The sequence below is a fragment of the Cricetulus griseus genome, assembly GCF_003668045.3.
Source record: "Cricetulus griseus strain 17A/GY chromosome 1 unlocalized genomic scaffold, alternate assembly CriGri-PICRH-1.0 chr1_0, whole genome shotgun sequence".
Lineage (NCBI taxonomy): Eukaryota > Metazoa > Chordata > Mammalia > Rodentia > Cricetidae > Cricetulus > Cricetulus griseus.
In genome coordinates, this window is record NW_023276806.1 from 59,970,326 (window position 1) to 59,984,157 (window position 13,832).

Sequence of the window (13,832 nt, forward strand, 5' to 3'; positions counted from 1 at the left end):
TTTGGAGTAAGTCTATATATAATTGGGCAAGAGTCCTGCAAGGGGTCTTGAGTTAGAGGCTGGGAGTGTAACTCAGTGATAGGTGAGTGTTTACCATGCTCAAGGGTTCAGTTCCCAGCATTATCCCCCAACTCCCACTCCAAAGTCTCAGTGTAATAAAGTGCAGAGGGAAATAAGGGCCGGAGAAGAGGCAGCATTAAACTCCAAGTAGACATGGCTTGGAAACCAAAACAATGAGGCAGGAAGAGTGGCGGTGGGGTATTGGTAAGGAGAAATCCTAGTTTTCAGAACAGATGTCTGTAATTTTATGAAATTCTAGCCTCAACCCAACGCTTATCAAAGCAATTTCAGTTTCATCTGGACTTACTGTTTCCCGAGGTCAAACATGACTCTGATACCCGACTCTCCAGCCATAGTTGCCTATGCTGTTGGTCTGCTCCAACCAGGGGTCCCCCGTCTCTTTCTCCATGTCTCTCCCAGTACCCCAGACTGGCTGTAATCTTACTGAGGTCAGAGAGCCAGAGAAGGTTTGGTGTGGAGAGAGGGGGAAGGGAGAGTAAATGGCTGGCCCCAGGACTCGACAGCTGAGAGGAGGAGGGAGGTGGCCACTGAGTTGACAGTTTTAAAAATAGCTAAGTCCAAAATTCCAGGAGCGTTGGTGGCAGTAGGGTGTGGGAGTGAAGGCAGTGAGGACGATAAGCAGAATGGATGAAATATGGAATGTTGGGTACCAAGTGAGGGAGAGAGTAAAGAAACATGACAGCCAAGTCAGATATCCAACTCCAGCTTGTGTGCTCTCTCTCTTCGTGGCCACTCTGCTCCTCCTGCATTCTCAGTAATGAGCTCCTGGCCTTTAAGAATGGCAGGGAGCTGTTGACTGTCTTTCATTTACTCTATACTGAGTATCCCATTGAGTTTCCACCGATGGTATGTGGTGGTGTCTGGCTTTGAAGGTGGACAGCAAGCCTCATTCATGGACCCTCCCTGTCTCTGCCGAGTATTTCAGGAGCTGAAAGGCTCAGCTGTCCGGAGGAGAAATCGGAGAACACAATTGTTTGGGAGGAGGGCTTATTCTGTCTGTCCAGCTGGAATCTCTGCAGCTGTCCACCCCATCTCCACCGTTTCCATGATGCTAGTTTATGCAACAATCCTCCCTCCCCCTCATCAATACATACAAAAGTCTTAAGCTTCTGGGTCTCGGGGAGTATAGGATGACAATAACAGAGGAGAAGCAGGCGGTTTGGGGGCAATAACAGAGGCAAAGGCGAAGAATTGGGGGAGAAGCTTTTGAAGACTACTTGATCCATGGGGAAGGGGAGGTGGGTGGAGGGATGGAGAGAGAAGAGAGTCAAGAATAGACTTCTGTAGAAAGAGTCTGACTTCCTGAAGATATTATTAGAAGGAATTTATTCCTGTCCTGTTTTTGCACCTGTAGGCATTTCTGGGGTCACCACCCCTCAGTACTCGCCAAGGGAAAGCAGCACAGGACTGCGAAATAGTGTGTCACCAAAGCCTCTGGCCCTGTCAGCTAGGACCCGTGTAATGGGAGGACCGCTGACTCCTCTAAGTTGTTTTCTGACACCCACATGGGTACACACACACAGATACACACGCACATATACGGGGAGGGGTCGCTAAATAATGTAAAAATCTGCTGTATGGTCTTGTATAATTGAGAAAAAGCTACGAAAGATCCTGTTACAAACAAACAGCAAATGTCATGGTCCCACTGCAGCTTGGGTTCAGGTCCTGAGACCGGGAAGGGGCATTGACTGCAAGAAATGAAATGTCCAACCACTAGATGAGTTTCACACAAGTGGCTGGCCCAGAAAGGCTCCAGCATCTTTATTTATACATCAAAACAAGGATGTTTTTCCATGCTAACAAGTTTTTCCCATCCTCCAATGTTAACTTTCCGCAAAAACAAATATGTCAAATATGTTTTCTCCTAACTTTTATATCAAAAAATCCTTTTTTGTTGTTGTTGTTTTGGATTTTTCGAGGTCAGGGTTTCTCTGTAGACCAGGCTGGCCTCAAACTCACAGAGATATGCCTGCTTCTGCTGGGATTAAAGACATGCCACCACTGTCCGGCTTCAAAACATCTTTAAACCAAAAACACTTACCATTTTGCTAACTTGGTCAAATATGGAGCCAGGTACATCCTATCTTTACAAAACTAAAAGGTGGTAAACAGGCACACATTTTCAAGAACAACAATATTATTCAAAGCTTAACAAAGCATATTTACAGAAATAGGGGTGATCTGCCTCCCATCCTGTCAGCACTGAATCAGGACAGCTCCCAGGTTCTAGAGAGAGAGCTGCCATTCCCAGACCAAAAAAAAAAAAAAACAGAAGCATCAGCTCCCAAGGAATTTTAGGGGAAAATATTCGAGGAAAAAAAAATGGGGTCACCAAAAAAACTGCCAAGAGAATCATCAATATTACAAGAAAGAAGAGAGCAGGCAGGCCTCGAGGTCCCAGCAGTATTCTGTACTGTCCTGAAGTTCACTGGTTCTTGTCTAGTGAGATTATAACCGTGAGCTTTGCTTCATTTAGAGACCCATTGGACAAGAACTCATATACTGGTCCGAAACTAGGCCACATGGCTCCCAACAAGAAACTGAAAACAAAAACATTTCAATCTGATTTTGATCAATCCCTGTTCTAGAACAACTTACTAATTTACAGGAACTTTGGGAAACATCAAATGGATCTCCAAGGTGCAAATTCAGATCGCAAAGATGCCCTACAGGACAAATAGCCTGGTTCAACAGTAAATTGAAACAAAATTGGAGAAGGAAGGGTTAGAATGGAGATGACATCAAAGGACTGGGGACAGCACCCAGAGGTAAGCATTAGCCTAGCATGCCAGGGCCTGATGTTTGATCCACTGGGGGAAAAAATCAAACAGACACAGCAATCGAACAGGTGAATGTGTTCAAAGAAACTGAAACTTAAATTTGATCTCATCAAATCTCTGTAAAAAGAACTGTCAAAGGATTTACTGAAAAAGAATGACTTGGAGCACAGAAAGATGGATTCAGATGGGAGACAGAATAGTAAATTTCTGGCTAATCTAAGTATTTACTCTATTGTTAAAAATGACTACTTTGGTCCAGTGGTGGTGGCACACACCTTTAATCCCAGCACTTTGGAGACAGAGGCAGTGGGATCTCTGAGTTGGAGGCCAGCCTGGTCTACAGAATGAGTTCCAGTACAGGTTACAGAGAAACCCTGTCTTGAAAAACCAAAAGAAAAAAAAAATTACTTCTTTGCCTCAGTGGTTAAGAGTATTGGCTGTCCTTCTAGAGGGCCAAGATTGGATTCCCAGAACTCATATTGTAATTCACAACTGTCTGTGACCATGGTCCTAGGGGATCCAAGGCCTTCTTCTGACTTCCAAAGCCACTGCATGTAGGTGGTACACACACATACATGCAGGCAGAGCACCCATACACAAGAAAAGAGGAAAAAAACTTACTTGGTTCAGGCATGGTGGTTCAGGCTGAAGTCTCCCACCCCTGCAAACTCCATAGAAATATTCTATAGTCTGAGGAAGGAATATTGAGCGCTTGAGGCTAGCTAGCCTGGCTTACAGAGACCCTGTCTTAACCTTCCTCTCCCAAAACCAATCCTAGCTGTGGGAATAAAATGAAGACTAACAGAGGACATGGTAAGAATTGTAATTAAAACTCTGAGATTCTCACATTGTTTGTGGTGGTTAGGATGAAGATACCCATAGGCTCATATATTTGAGTGCTTAGTCATCAGTTATTTTGGAAGGACTAGGAGGTGTGGCACAGCTATGGCTTTGTTGGAAGAAGCGTGTCACTGAGGTGGGCTTTGGGGTTTCTAAAGGCCCTGCTTCTATGGATCGGGACTTACTACTCTCATTTGCAGCTCTAGCACCATGCCTGCCTGCCTGCCTGCTGCCACACTCCCCACCATGAAGATAAAGGGGGATAAGCCTCTGAAATGGTAAGCAAGCCCTCAATTAAATGCTTTGTTATATGAGTTGCCTTGGTCATAGTGTCTCTTCACAGCAACAGAACAGTGGGCAAGGCATTGTTAAGAAGAGTAAGTCCAGGAGCTGCCCAGCAATGTTTACCACTTTTAACAATACCACTTTTTTTAAGCCGTAAAGAAGCTTCAGCTAGGAAAGATTATGAAATAAACGGAGTGTCTGAGGCAAACCTGTCCAGACTAAAAATACTCCATGGGTGTCAGGGGGGAGCCACATTGGAAGGCATGGAAAAGCTCAGACAAGGTTTGAGAAACTTGGCAAGGAGATGTTATTGATTTTTAGTCAGTAAGAAAGAAGTCCTAGGTGATGAGGGATGTCTTTCTGTATATGTGTTTCTCTTATTGGTTGATGAATAAAACATTGTTTGGCCAATAGAAGCAGGAAGATAGGGGGCTAGGAGATGAGGATGCTGCTGGGGAGAGAGGCAGAGAGGTGCTGTGAAGAGAGCCATGCAGCCGCCAAAGGAGTAACGGATTGGGCATTCTTCAGTAAGCCAAGACCATGTGGAAATACATAGATTTATAGAAAGGGGCTAATAATTCAGACAGAGCTAGCCAGGAAGAAGCCTTAGCCATCAGCCAACATTTTAATAATTAATATAACGTCTGTGTGTTTATTTGGGGCTGAAGATAGGCGGGACCTGGCAGGAAAGAAACTCCAGTTACACCTAGGGGTAGCAGTCACAAGACACTCTGAAGCAGACCAGAGGAGTAACCATAAAATTGAAGTGCTTGCCAATACTGCTTGGCGTCAGAGCCTCTCTCACCGTGCTGAGAGAGCAGAGTGGCAGCACCATCAAGCCTCACAGCTATGAGACAGATCTTAGTCTGCTTTTCAGAGGAGTGCAGACGCCCAAGGCTTTATAATCTTGTTATAAATATGAGAAGTGGCACACCCTATTCAAATCCAGGGTTAGCTGGCCTAGAAGTCAATACTTTGTATCAAGGTGGCTTCAGTAGTAGATTCACCAGGGTCTGTGTTTAGGTGACAATCAACAGGAAGGATACAGACTCAGACCCTTGACGTTGGGAGGGCAGAGAAGGCAATCTCCAGGACGGTAGTTCCCACCCTCCCCAATGCTGGACCGTTTAACACAGTTCCTCACTTTGTGGTGATCCCCAATCATAAATTATTTCGTTGCTACTTCGTAACTGTAATGTTGCTACTGTTATGAATCGCAATGTAAATATCTGTGTTTTCAGATGATCTTAGGTGACCCTTGTGGAGGCTTGTGACTCCCAGGTTGAGAGCTGATGCTCTAGGAGATTGTATTAAAACCTCTGGTTAAGAGAAAAACCAATCACTAATAAAGAGGAACTAGAATGGAACCCCAGTTATGTTACTAACTGGTAATTTATTGGGAAATATATACTCACACGAGGAATTAGTAATCAGATTTGGCACTCTGAGAAGTCCAGCATCAGATGCTTTCCAAAGCTGAACCCCGAGAGAGAGTGAGCCCGGCTCTGCCTCCCCTTTATCCTATCCTTGGCCTGGTCATCCGTACAGGTGTCAGGATCTCTACCTACAATTCCCCTTTTAGTCTAAAAAGGATTTAAACTTGAAACAAAACTAAATTGTGTACAAAATGTCTTAACATATGTAAGAGCACACATCACTGTAAGTAGGGAGAAGCCTTTACACAGTAAGACGACATATGACATACAAATTCTACATCATAAGCTACACCATACAAGGATCTATAACAATATAAATTGTCTATAGTTAATAATCATTAAGGTGAATCACAAGAAGATATAATAATCTACCTACATCCTAACTGTATCTATTCCATCTAAACTCTAAAGTCATCTGAAAGAGATGTCCAAGCGTGAACACCTCCTCCCAAGCCCACCCCTAAACAATAGGAAACTAACCCTAACTAGGTGCACATCATCCTTAGTGTCAACAGTGAGGAAAGGGGGCATAGTTACTTCCTGCTGAAATGGGATGACGATAGCCTCCTGGGGTCCTGTAGGAAGGAAAATGTTAGAGTAGTGAAAGTCTTGAGTGGACTATCTACAACACTTGTATCCACTCTGTGTTTGGTGGGAGATGCTTGATTAAGTTCTTGGTTGAAGTCCTTGTTTTGATTGAAGTTCTTATCTGAAGATCTGACCAGAATGTAATTAAAACATGCACCATCTCAGCTAGCTGCCCTGGAGTTGTCTAGAGCAATGTAATCCAAACCAAGGTTACAGTGGTGATTGTCAGTTCAAATGCATCAAGTTGGGTCCGGTGTAATCGATGAGGTGGGGACCCATTTTCTTTCCGCAGAGTTCAAAGATTGCTGTTAGGAAGTTCTTTATTCACTGTGGGGAACTTAAACATTAATGTCAGCAGAGAAATTTCAACTTTTATATGTATGTATACCCGGAAGGGCAACAATAAGGAAGACAATAATTATGAGGGAATTTAGACTTTCAGAGAAAGAGCCAAGAATAGACAATGACAGTCCTTAGTTTTTTTCTTTTTCTGTCTTACATCAATTGGCTTCTTGATATAATACAGAAACTCTGAATTTTATTTTAACAACATGCTTGGATTTAGAGGAGGAAAGCCAAATCCAACTCTAAAGCCAGCGTTGGTTTAATTGGATAGAGACTAGGAAGTAAAGAGAAATAGATTTTATATAGAGACATTTTTAGAGTTTACCATATGACAAATTCCTTTTGTTTGATGGTTCTTTTTGGATAGCTATCCTTTCTTCTTTAGGTATCTACCTATGCAGTGTCTTTTTGCTTTCTGGAGATGAGTCTTCCTGTGAAGATAAGAACAAAACACTTCCCTTTCCTTTGTGAGGTTTCTATACAATTCATGAGATATACCTTGGTGGATGACCTGCCATTTCTCCTCATCGAGGTTTTTTCCTTTTCAATCCAAATCTTGATCAACTTTGATAGTATCCAAAGCTTTTCTTCTCCTGTGGAAACAAAGGCAAAACCCCTTCCCCCACATAACGCATGTTTGCATGTCCTGGTTTCCTTAGAGAGGTCAATACATCTTTGAAGTATACCGGCTGACTCAGTTCAAAAGTTTTTTCTGTAGTCCAGTGTCTTTCTGCAGCTGTTTGTCCTTTCTCATTATCATTAAGAAAGTTTAGTGTCAATAAAGCATTATGTAACCTGTGTTTGGTGGTCTTTGCTCCCCTGCCTGTTTACAGAGCATTTCTTTTAGAGTGCGGTTAGAGCTCTCCAGTACTGCTTGTCCTGTGGGATTGTGTGGTATACCGGTTACATGCTTTATAATCAAGCATGCAATATAACCAAGGTATATCTCATGTTATAATATTTGAAAAACTGTTCCAATTTGCTGGAGACATATGCTGGAGCATTGTCAGTTTTTATTTGTGCAGGTATAACCATAATGGCCATTATCTCTAACAAGTGTGTTATAACAGAATCAGCCTTTTCAGAGCTAAGATCAGTAGCCCATTGAGACCCTGAAAATGTGTCTATAGTATGATGTACATATTTTAAATTTCCAAATTCTGGAAAGTAAAACACATCCATCTGCCAAATTTCATTTCTATGAATGACCTTGGGATTACTGCCTGCTGGTAATGGAGCTTGATTATAAAAAGAACAAGTAGGACATTTTCTCACTATCTCTTTGGCTTGTTGTTAAGTGATGGAAAAATCCTTTTTTAAACCTTTGCTATTTACATGGTGTTTCTTATGAAATTCCAATGCTTCTAGCACGCTTCCTATTAATAAACGATCAATCTCATCATTGCCTTGTGCCAGAGGGCCTGGCAGACCCATATGGGATCTGATGTGTGTTATATTGGATGGGTCCTATTCCTGATCCTTTCTGGTAATTGTAGAAAGTGAAGTTAGTTCTGTATCCTCAGGAATGAATTCAGCGGTCTTGATGTGTAAAACAACTCTCTCTGCATATTGAGAGTCAGTAACTATATTGAGAGGCTCTGTAAAATCCGTAAGTACCATAAGAATTGCGTACAATTCTGCCTTTTGTACAGAGTTATATGGACTTTGAACTACTTTACTTACCTCTCCTGATTTATATCCTGCCTTACCTGATTTGTTGGCATCAGTGTAGAAAGTAGGGACTCCAGAAATAGGTGTTTTCTTTACAATACGTGGAAGGATCCAAATTGTCTTCTTTATGAATTTAATTCTCTCGGTTTTGGGATAATTGTTGCTAGTTGTTCCCAAAAAGTTACTAGGAGCCCTTTGCCAAAATTCATTATCCTTCCATAAGGAGGAAATTTCCTCATTAGTTAAAGGTACTATAATTTCTGCTGGGTCCCTTCCAGTCTGTTGGCACCCAGCTAGAGACCCCATGGGGCCTGGGTGCCAACACCAGTCAGCTTATGAAGTCTTAATTTGCCTTTTAGAATCAAATCAGAAATCTTTTCTGTATACGTCTTTAGCTTTTTATTCTGTTTATGTGGCAGGAATTCCCATTCTAATATGAGATCTTCCCTCTGCATCAGAATCCCTGAAGGGTATTCTCAGATGGTAAAATAACCAGAATGCAGTCTACTTTTGGATCCACACGGTCTACAAGTGCGTCCAGTATTCTTTTTTTCTACCCATCCTAATTATTTTTCCGATTCGGCTGCTATCAGTTCCCATTGACATAAAACATAGCCATTGGGTGTTTCTTTGATGGCCATTTTTCTGACATAGCTGCAGGGAAGACCAGTGGTGTGGGCATAACAACCTTAGGAAGGTCTTCCTGACATGTAATTGGTGTAGGTGTATCAGATTCGGAAGTATCAGATTGAAGGTTGTCTAAGGCCTGTAACCTGGTTACCATTGTCTCCCTGAGTGCTTGTACCTCCCGAATCATATAAGTTTCCAAGGATTCCTTAGAATCGTTAATTTTTTCTTGTCTCTTCATTTACATATGCTTCAAAGCCTTTAATATTCTCATCCTCAGTATCTGAATGGCATGTAAATTGCCTTCTAGATATCCAATTCTAGACTCCAGCTTTCGGTATTTAGTTATAGAGACATCAGACATGGAAGTTGTTGTCTGTGCCAGGGCGTTAATATTGTCTTGATTTTTCCCTATTTTGGTCATTAAGGCAACAGACAGAACAAATTCTGTTTCCTATTTGGCCATGATTTTGTTCCATTTGTGTTGCTAATGTAGCATGGCCAGATTTAATATCCTCAACTGTAGCGTCTGCGCCAAAACACCTCCACAGATTCGGGGGAGGGGCCTGAGGATTTAAATAAAGACAAGGTCTTTCTTGCAGGGAGAATGCCATTTATTCCAACAAGAGGGGGACTTATATACGGGTCAGCAAGCATGGTGGAAAACTACCCAGGTCACAAGTTCAGGTTCCCAGGCCCATCAGGCAATCCTGAATGGGTGAATAACAGGATAACAGGAACTTGCCCTCAGGCCTTCAAGGAAGGAAGAAAACAGGACGTACTTGCTAGGCAAGCTCCTGGTCACAAGCTGGTCAGCAGATCCCCATGGGGGAAGGGCCCAACACTCAACCCCTGTTTTGTAAGCATGTCTTTCACTTTTGACACTTTTGGTTGTCTTTCATATCTTGCATCAAACTTCCTAAGCTATCAATAATTTGTACAGGTTCCTTGCTCTTTGTTCCAAGTACTCTCCCTAGGAAAATTACATGGGCTATAAAGCTGACCGCCAATATAAAATATAGACATGTTACAGGCAAGTCATAAGCCTCCTTTAACATCGTATTCACGCATGAAGCAAGAATATTCCCAATGGTCTGCGTTGTAAGATTATTAGCCATAGTACAAGGTTTACCTGTGTCAGTTTCCCGGTGCTGGGAGCTGAGATTTGGTTTTCCAGTCGCAGTAACTATGTTTGGCCAGCAGGTGGCACAGGTGTACTGCAGGATGTTGAGGCGGAGTATGGTTGAAGGTCGGTAGTCGCAATGCTATCTGAAAATTCTCAAAGCGGCTACTGAAAAAGGTTAAATGGGCGGGATTTCGTAAAAAGAAAAGGTTTTTGGAAGCCAGCAGGGCAGTAGCCAGCTCCGGGCACCGTAGCCTCCGGCGGTGTCTGGCACGAAGCGGCTGCCTGCTGGGCAGGCTACTCCGGGCTGGTCTTGCTCAGCTCAGGTCGAGCCGGGCAGCCACGCAGCGGCGGGCGAGCATTTGCTTGGCTTCGGGTGCGCAGCGCGGTCGGAGAGGTGCGCCGGGCTTTCTCCGCGGCGAATCTATGGGGAGTTCACCTCAGTTTGAGCGAGGCAGCCGGGGCGGGTTGGAACCGAGGGGCTGAGGGGGAAGGGAACAGAGCGACCACGGGGCAGGCGCCCGGAAGGCTGGGTTATATTTAGGTCCCCAGGTCCCGAATCCTGACACCAAATAAAGAGGAACTAGAATGGAGCCCGAGATAGGTTATTAACTGGTAATTTATTGGGAAATATATACTCACACAGGTACAGGTGTCGGGATCTCTCCCTACACACTAACTAGCAAAAAAGGGGAGACTAGGTCTCAAGTCTCCAGCATACCAGAGCCAGGGAGCTAAACAGTTCTGAAGAACGCCCACGATTTATATTCCTGAACCTCTCACTTGTTGCATAAACAGAAAAATCTGACTGATGCATCATTTATTTTGTGTAGAATGATAAAAACAAATCCCAGCATTCGGGAGGCTGAGACAGGAGGATCACTACAAATTGGTAAGCAGTCTGGGCTACAAAGTGACACCCTATCTCAAAATAAATAAATACTATTTTTTAAAAAATTTAAATTTGACAAATTTAAAAGTTAATAAAATTGTAAAGAAAAGGTGACATGGAAAAAATAAACCTCTTTAAAATTCATTTTGGGTGAACCTAGCAGTGGGGTCTCATTTACCTTTTGATATATACATATATATATATATATGTATATATCAAAAGGTAAATATATATTAAAAGGTGTATATATTTATGTACCAAAAACATATATATATTTATATATATGGACAAAACCTGGGATTCAATTCCAAGCACCCACATGGTAGCTCACAACCATTCAAAACTCATTTCTCACCTCTGAGGACACCAGGCATACAAAACACTCATATACTTAAAATAATTTATCTTTTTAAAAAATGAGAAATCCAAGTGTGGTGGCACACATCTTTAATCCTAGCTCTGTCAGTTCCCCATCAGCCTGGTCTACACAGTAAGATCTTGTCTCAAAACAAACAAAAAAGGAAACATAGAACTTCCCTTCTTCCCCCTTCTGTTTTAACTATTTAGAAGTTCACAGGAGAATAGAATATAATACTCATTACACTTTTTTAAAAGCAGTCTTATGTGGTTCAGGCTGACCTCGAATTTCCTGAATAGATGAGGATGACCTTTGGCCCATACACCCAGCTTTATACTATTTTTATTAGCTTAGATTTGTTTCTTAGAGTATTGTTATATATTTGATCTCTTCTATAGGTTAAAGAACACAACAACCAAACAGATGTTGCCTCAACTTTACTTGTAAAATAGCACAAACACTAGTTGTCTGCAAACAATGTGCTTGGAAGTGGATTCTTGGCTGCAAGGTTGAGAGATGCAGACTCTTGCCAACCAAACACCAAGGCCCAAACCGATACAAAGTCTGCAGTTCCAGCTCAGGCCCAGCCTTAGCCTGGGCTCCAGCTCCAACTCCAGCTCAGGCACCCAGAGGTGCCCCGGCCCCTATTAAGGCCTCTGTCTGACTGTAAAGACAGGTGGACTGGTGTGAGGCCCCTCCCCTCACACTCACTCCAGTACCAGAAAAACCTACCCCTGTGGAGCTAAGAAGACCTTGCAAATATTTTATAAGAGTGGTGTTTAATTTCTTTAAATTCATATTCCTGGCTACTCTCAGAGCCTCTAAAGATCAAGAGTATACAATACAAAGGTGAACCTTAGTTGGCCCTTCCCCTATAGAAGCTGGCTTTTATACACATGGGGACTTTCTTACATCCCAGTCTAACCACACAACTCTGCTTTGAGCTGTGTTATACCATGGAATATCATTTTATTAGGAAAAGAGGCTTCATTGCTGAAGTGAATTGAAAGCCTAGTATGTCTAAATTATCTTTTTAGTATCAACAGCTCTTCCTTTATCCCTCCTTTCCTTCCTTTCAACTGTTTCAGACAGGGTCTCACGTAGCCCAGGCTGGCCTGAAACTCACTGAAGATAACCTTGGATTCCTGATCCTTCTGCTCCACATTCTGGACTAATTCTGATGGGATTAGTCATAGGATTATGCTGGGAGCCAATGGTCTTTACAATTCTGGTGTTTCTTCTGTCTCCTCATCTCAGCAGAACTCATATTATCTTAGAAATTAGGTGGGCATAGGTGACATCTAGTCTAAATTACACAGGAGGATAGCTTCGCAATATGTGGACACTTAAGGATCTTGGACATAGTTGATCAGAGTCCATGATAAAGGTCAGTGAGTTAGTACTTATTTGGGTCTAGTTGCTGAATTTTCTTTTCTTTTTTCTTTTTAAGCTATACAGTAGAGATTATATCCTAGACTATTCCTCTGAAGGACTTTGAATGTTTCTGGATGATTTCTAAACTCTTGGCATACATGTAGCACTTTATTTTTTATTGTTTGTCTTCTTTTCTTCATTTGCAGTGATAGGTAGGGAAGGTCCCTGGAGGCTTTACAGCCCGAAGGGAAATGATTGGGGAGTAGAATGAAACTCGGGTTTTGGTTCAGCCCAGGTTAGGTAATCAGTGCTGGGCCAAGACTTCAAGAGTCTGACACCAGATCATTTACTTTAGCCATATTTAAGTAGAGCACAATTTTGGAAAAAAGTTTTCTCTCTACAAAGTATATATGGCTTCATTCAAAAGACACCCATCCAGAAATCTGGGTTGAGAATCCTGCAGAGCTTAAAAAGATTTATGCCTTCTAATGAGGAATCCATTATCGTTCAAATCATTTTCCTGTCCTTAATTTCAGCATACTTTGCTTTTTCCTTCCTTCTTCTTATTTTAACTTCTAGCAGTTTCTACGACATGCCTTGGCATTGTTTGCTGGGTTTTTTTTGTTTTGTTTTGTTTTGTTTTAACCTCTTATTGGTTTGGCTCTCCACAAATTTGGGGGATTAGTTTTTCAAATACCTCCCTCCACTTCAGACTTCATTTTTATTCTTTTGAGATTTTATTTATTAATTTTTATTTTATATGTATGTATGTTTTGCCTGAAGGTATGTCTGGTGCCTGTAGAGGCCAAAGAGGGAATCAGATTGAGAGACCAGAAATTAGGCAGACAGGGAGAGACATGGATAAATAATAAGTAACAAAGTAATAAACAGTATTATTTATTTATAATTATATGTTTAATATATTTATGTATATCAATATAAGTAATAAATAATAAATATGGAAAATTTGCAAGTAATTAGTAATAAAGATGGTGAGTTTTCTTCCTCAACCTCCTGACTTAGGACAAGCTGACTGAGACCATTTTGTCTCCCACATAATGTTGCAATCTAGAGGAAACAGCTGCGAGTGCAGAGAAGTACATTTGTTTCCTTTTACCAATTCCCTGGGGGTTTTGTCTGATATGCAGAGAAAACATCTGAAGTGAAAGAGCCAGAGAGCTGATAGGCTTCCCCACGACAGGACAGGACTCCTGAGTTTTTGTAAAAATAAATGTGAAACATTTGGACACCTCTTAAGTCTGGGATAGGAGGGGTTCAAGAGACATTGAGATGACTGGGGATAAAGGAGTTTATTAGAAGTGTTTTGTTAATATCACTAACCAATCAATAGGTCTCCTGAGAGTTCAGGCCCCAGCACCAGAGACAGACTTCGTGGCAGGGTCTCTGAAGGGTGCCGGAGCCCAGTGGG